The sequence below is a fragment of the Myotis daubentonii genome, chromosome 12 (genome assembly GCF_963259705.1).
Source record: "Myotis daubentonii chromosome 12, mMyoDau2.1, whole genome shotgun sequence".
In the NCBI taxonomy this organism is placed as follows: Eukaryota; Metazoa; Chordata; class Mammalia; order Chiroptera; family Vespertilionidae; genus Myotis; species Myotis daubentonii.
Window position 1 is genome coordinate 13600293 of NC_081851.1, and position 6086 is coordinate 13606378.

General features: G+C 45.0%; 2 non-coding genes across 2 annotated transcripts; both read right to left on the reverse strand.

The window, feature by feature from the left end:
• Positions 1-1909: 1909 nt before the first annotated feature.
• On the reverse strand, positions 1910-2013 carry LOC132214007 (U6 spliceosomal RNA). Its single transcript, XR_009448113.1, has one exon. It is a non-coding gene; the product is annotated as a U6 spliceosomal RNA (small nuclear RNA).
• A 2776-nt stretch (positions 2014-4789) lies between these two features.
• On the reverse strand, positions 4790-4992 carry LOC132214054 (small nucleolar RNA SNORA74). Its single transcript, XR_009448153.1, has one exon. It is a non-coding gene; the product is annotated as a small nucleolar RNA SNORA74 (small nucleolar RNA).
• Between the last annotated feature and the right edge of the window lie 1094 nt (positions 4993-6086).

Genomic DNA, 6086 nt, shown 5'->3' on the forward strand with positions numbered 1-6086 from the left:
TCTGCGTCTATTGTTGTAATCATGTGAATTTGATTCTTTATTTTGTTTACGATGTATCGTGTTTTTTATGTGTAGATACTGTACCAAGCTTGCATCCCTGGAATAAATCCCACTTCATCCTGATGTGTAATCTTTTAAATGTATTACTGGATCCAGTTTGCCAATATTTTGTTGAGGATTTTAGCATCTACATTCATCAGGGATATTAACCTATAATTTTTTTTCTTTATAAAGTCTTATTCTGGTTTGGGATTAGGAGAATGCTGGACGCATAAAATGAGCTTGGGAGGCTTCCCCTGTCTTGAGTGTTTTGGATGAGTTTGAGGAGAACAGGTGCTAGTTCTTCTCTGACTGTTTGGTGAAATGCACTGTGAAGCCATCCAGTCCAGCACCTGCGTTTGTTGAGAAGTTATTTTTTCTTTTAATTCTCACCTAGTATATATTGTCCAATGAATTTTTTTTTTTTAGAGATGTGGGAGGGAGGGAGGGAGGGAGGTAAGAAGGGAGAAAGAGAGGGGAAGAGAGAGAGAGAGAGAGAGAGAGAGAGAGAGAGAGAGAGAGAGAGAGAGATCAGTGTGAGACACACACATCAAATGGTTGTCTCACACACATGTACACCTCAACAGGTGGCAGGGGTGAACCTGCAACCCAGGTACATGCCTTTGACTGGGAATCGAACGCATGATCCTTTGTTCCGTGGACCACATCTCTAACCACTGACACACAATGGCCTTAGCTTCATTGATCTCATGTTTGTTTTTTACTGCTTTGTTTATTTCTGCTCTGATCTTTATTATTTTCTTTATTCTTCTCACTTTATGGTGTCTTTGTTTTTCTTTTGCACTAGTTCCTCTAAGTGTCAAGTTAGATGATGTATTTCAGATTTTTCTTGTTTCTTGAGGTAGGCCTGTAATGTTAGGAATTTTCCTCTTAGGACTGCTTATCCTGTGCTCCATAGCGTTAGGATTGTTGTGTTCTCATTTCCATGTGTTTCAAGGTATTATTTCATTATTTCCTTGATCTCATTGTTATCTATTCATTGTTTAGTAACATGTTAATTAGCCTCCAAGACTTTCTGTGTTTTATAGTTTTTTCTTTTTCTTTTTAATCCTATAATTACTAATTTTTATTGTGGTCAAATAAATATAAGATTTAGAGTTTTAACCACATTTAAGTATACATCAAGTATATTGACATGCAATTCTCACCACCATGTATCCCCAAATTTTTATTTATTTATTCATTTTTGCTTTTCATTGCTTTTATCTCTGTTAATAAATTTATTGGGGCATGGGTGGTTTTAGGTGTGTACAATTCAGTAATAGATCACTTGTAGGTCAGTTTTTTCTAATTGACTTCTAGTTTTATACAGTTATGATCAGAAAAGATTCTTGATATGATTTCAATCTTCTTAAATTTACTGAGACTGTTTTTGTGCCCTAACATGTGGTCTATCTAGATAATGTTGCACGTCCACTTAAAAAGAATGTATATTCTACTGCTTCAGGGTGAAAATGCTCTGAAGATACCAATTAAATCCATTTGATCTATTGTGTTATTTCAGTCCACTCTTTTTTTTTTTTTTAAAGACTAGGTGTGAGGCCGCCCTGTGCAAGGGTGAGGCAGCGCCCAAGTCTTCCCCCCCACCTTCTCCCTCCCCCCCCAGCCCCCGCCCATCTCCCTCCCCCCCCAGCCCCTGCCCATCTCCCTCCGCCCCCACCCACAGGGACCCCAGCCCAGGAGGAGGTCAGGGCCCAAGTCTCCCCCCGCCTTCTCCCTCCCCCCCCAGCCCCCGCCCGTCTCCCTCCCCCCCAGCCCCCGCCCATCTCCCTCCACCCCCACCCGCAGGGGCCCCAGCCCAGGGGAGCCAGGGGAGCCTAGGGGAGCCAGGGGAGCATGTCACACGCTAGGGGGAAGGGAACGCTTCACTGATTTGAGTGTCACCCTTGCGCAGGGGCCACCCTAATCTCCTCTGCATCATTCCAGGTTTACTATATGTGCTGCTGCTGCTGCTGCTGCTGCTGCTGCTGCTGCAGAGTCCAGCACCAGGCCACTCTTTGCTTCTTGATTTTCTGTGCAGAAGATCCAGCCATTGATGCCAGTGGGATTGTTCAAATCCCCTACTACGTCTGTATTATTGTTGAACTCTCCATTTATGTACATCAGGATTTGATTTACACATTTACTTGCTCTTATGTTGAAGAAATACATGTTTGCAAGGGTTATATCCTCTTGTTGGATTGCTCTCTTTATCATTCTGTGGTGTCCATTCTTATCGCTCAATATAGCCTTTGTTTTAAAGTCTGTTTTGTCAGCTCTAGGTTTACCTCCCCGGCATATTTCACATTTGTATTTGCATGAAATACCTTTTGCCATCCCCTTGCTTTTTGTCTGTATGTCTTTCATTCTGAGATAGGTCTCTTGTTGACTGCATATATATGGTTCTTGATTTCTTATCGATTCAGCTACCATGTCTTTTAATTGCAGCAGTCAAGCCACTTACATTTAAAGTGATTATTTGTAGATATGTTTTATTCTTTTAACTCTGTTTCCCTTTTATTCCTTCACGATAGTTCTTATACTAATGGTTTGGTGGTAACACACTTCTTTTGCTGTTTCTTGTCTGGGAAGCTCTTTATTTCTCCATCAATTTTAAATGACAGCCTTACTGGGTAAAGTAGTCTTGGTTGAAGGTCCTAGCTTGTCATTATTTTGAATATTTTGTGCCAATCCCTACTGGCCTGGTATGTTTTTGTAGAGAAATAAGCTGACAGTCTTATGGGAGCTCCCTTGTAGGTAACTGACCGTCTTTCTTTTGTTGCTTTTAAGATGTCCTGTCTTTAATCTTTGTCATTGTCATGATGATGTGTCCTGGTGTCAAGCCTTTTTGGGTTCATCTTGTTTGGGACTCTGTGCTTCCTGGACGTGTGTCTCTTCCTTCACCAGGTTAGGGAAGTGTTCGGTCATTATTTCTTTTAATATGGTGTAGTCCCTTAACCTTTCTTTTGTCCTTGTACTGCTATAATGTGGTTGTTGTTAATGTGTCATGTTGTCCCAAAAGTCCCCTAAACATTCCTCATTTTTAAAAGTTCTTTTTTCTTTTTGCTGCTTTTGTCTTCTGTGACCTTGTCTTCCAAATCACTAATTTGATTCTCTCCTTAATCAAATTATTTATTTTCTCTAGTGTATTCTTCATTTCAAAGATTTTACTCTTTATTTCTGACTGGATCTTTTATATGGCTTAGATGTTCTTTTTCATGCCTACTATCAGTTTTCAAGTTCCCAATGATTTCATCCATTCTTCACCTAACTTCAATTAACTATCTGAAATATTGCTTGCCTCACTTTGTTTAGCATTTTTTCTGGATGTGTCCCCTGTTCTTAAATTTGGGGCATGTTTCTTTGCATTTTGGCTGCCTCTGTGTGTTTCTTTCTTTGTATTAAAATCCAGGTCTTGGTAGTGTGGCTTCGTGTAGTAGGAGTCCTGTGGAACCCAGTGGCAATTTCTTCTTGTTCATCTGAGTTGAGTGCTCCAGGGATGTCCCGTGTGTGTTATGTGAACCTTCCTGTGGCAGTTGATTCTTGATGGCTGTTGGCCCATTCATGTAGTGATTCGATGCTCAGGCTAGTTGGCTGTGACCACAGTGTACCCTGCCTACAGTGTAGTGTATGAGCTGCTGACAGGTGTTGACCACATGGAGCGCAATTCATCTCAGCGGGGTCTGGTGCCTTCCTAGATCTCTCTTTGGATCTGCCGCTTCTGAGGCTAATTGTATCCTTCTCTGATGTGCTCTGAAGCTGGCTATCGGCTTGTTGTTCCTGGGGCTTCCTGGGAGGGACTCTGGTGCTGAACAATGTCAGATGCTTGATGTGACTCTCCCAGGGCAATCTCTTTGCATCTACAAAGCAATTCACAATTTGTGACAGCCTCTGCTAAGGCCCAGTGAGCACAGGAAGGTCCAAGCAGGGCACCAAAGCTGGCTTTGACTAGCATTGAGCCTGGGGGCAGGTCAGCAAAAGCCCCAGAGCACACCATGTTCTGCCTCCCTGTCTGCCTCCATCTGCCGGGTGCCTGTTTGTCTCAGTTAATGAAAGAGTCTCTGGAAGCACTCAAGTTGCATGAGGGAGGTTCTCAGGGAGTCCCCAGGTAGAGGTGAGTGGTGCTCACCAGATGGATGCAGGTTCAAGCTCAGTGTCAGTGTTGGGTCTGAGGCCACTCAGCAAATGTCCCAGGGGATATCAGGTCCAGCTGCCACCCCCTGGGTCCTCACACATCCTTGAGCAGTGTACAGAAGACGCAGACCTGGCATTGTTTGTAGGAGGAGAATGAAAAAGTCAAAAGAGGCTGCTTCCCAGGATTGAAGGTGTCTGGAATCTGTAGTCTGAGATCAGCTGTGTGAGCTTAAGGGCTTTGCAGAAGGTCTGTGGATTCTCAAAGGCCAGAGAGCTGCTTCCTGTTGTAGATGACTCGTGGATCCCCACAGGGGAGCGAGAGCATGGTGGCATCATGCAGGTGCAATCCAGCCATCACGTAGTGAAAAGTAGAATCCCCTCATGGGTGGCTGATTTCAGCAGATTCATCCCTCCATTTCTGTCCTAAGAGAACTGGAGCTCTCTCCAGACTTCCGACCAGATGCATGCTCACTGGCTTCCCGGGCAGCACTGTCCCTGCCTTCTTTCCTCAAGGCTGGGTGAGCCAGGCTGGCTGGAGTGTAGGGAAGGGAGGATAGAGGTCCGTTTGGAGGGTTGAAATGCTGTGAGAACTTTTAAGGCTTAAATTTATTTTCTGTGTGTCTGCTCCCACACTATAACTAAGCAGCCAAAGTGATGCTTAGCTCACTCTCAAGGAAGCACAGTTCTGCCCTGCACCAGTGCCACACATCACCAGAGCAGTGAAGGGAGCTACTGGAGGAAGAAGACAGGGCATTCCTCTCCCAGCAGTGTAACACCCTCACAGGCATGATTCTTTCTGGAGAGCTGACCCCTGCTGGAGCACTTAAGGCTTTTAGGCACAGAGTGTAATGATCTGATTTATATTTTTTAAAGATCACTCTGATTTGCATTTTCATTTTTATTAAAAATTACTTCTTTAATTTTTTTCAATTAGGGATGACATTCAATATTAGTTTCAAGTGTACAAAATAGTGGTTAGACATTTACATAACATATAAAAGCATCTCCTGATAAGTCTAGCATGGGATATCTTTGAAAAGGGTATTAATCCTATTCACGAGGGCTCCACCCTCATAACCTAATCAACCTCAAAAGACCCACCTTTTATTTATTTTTAATCAACCTTATTTGGGTGACATTCATTAATAAAATTGCATAGGTCAGGTGTGCAATTCTATAATGCATCATTTGTATATCGCATTGTGTGCTCACTGGCTTCAGGTCAAGTCTCCTTCTATCACCATTTATCCCCCCTATGCCCTCTTCTCCCTCCCCTACCTGTCACCACCAACCTTACCCCCTACTCCCCACACGCCACCCACCTGCCACCCCACACCCCACACACCCAGCCCCCATCTGCCTCACCACATCCCCAATGCACAGCCCCCATCTGCCACCCCAACTCCCCTCCCGCCAGCTCTCATCCCCCAACACTACCCCTCACCCCCACCTCCCACTCTTACCCCAACCCAACCCCCCACCGCCCCCCCATCACGCACCCCACACCCCACACCTCCCATCCTCCACCCCCAACTTCCCAGCCCCCACCCTCCACCCCCTTCCCCTGCTTGTGATTTGACATTTGAAATGATATTTGAGATGTGTCTTGAGAGCACGGGTAGGATTTAGACAGATGAAGAAGGTGAGAATATGCTTCAGGTACAGAGAGTGGACATTCGGCCTGGAGGCAGGAGAGATGAACACTGGACAGACCAGAGCATATGCCCTTCAGATGCCTGTGAGTGAGGGGTCAGGGCAGGGAAACAGAAGACCCTGCATGGAGGGAAAGGGCAGAGGGATAAGGGGACCAACCACAGAGTGGTCAGAGCAGGAGAGACAGCAGCCCCTCCATGGGAAGGCAGGGCAGCAGGGTCAGGGGACCAGGGGAGGGGCCGATGGACAGGTATGAGAGG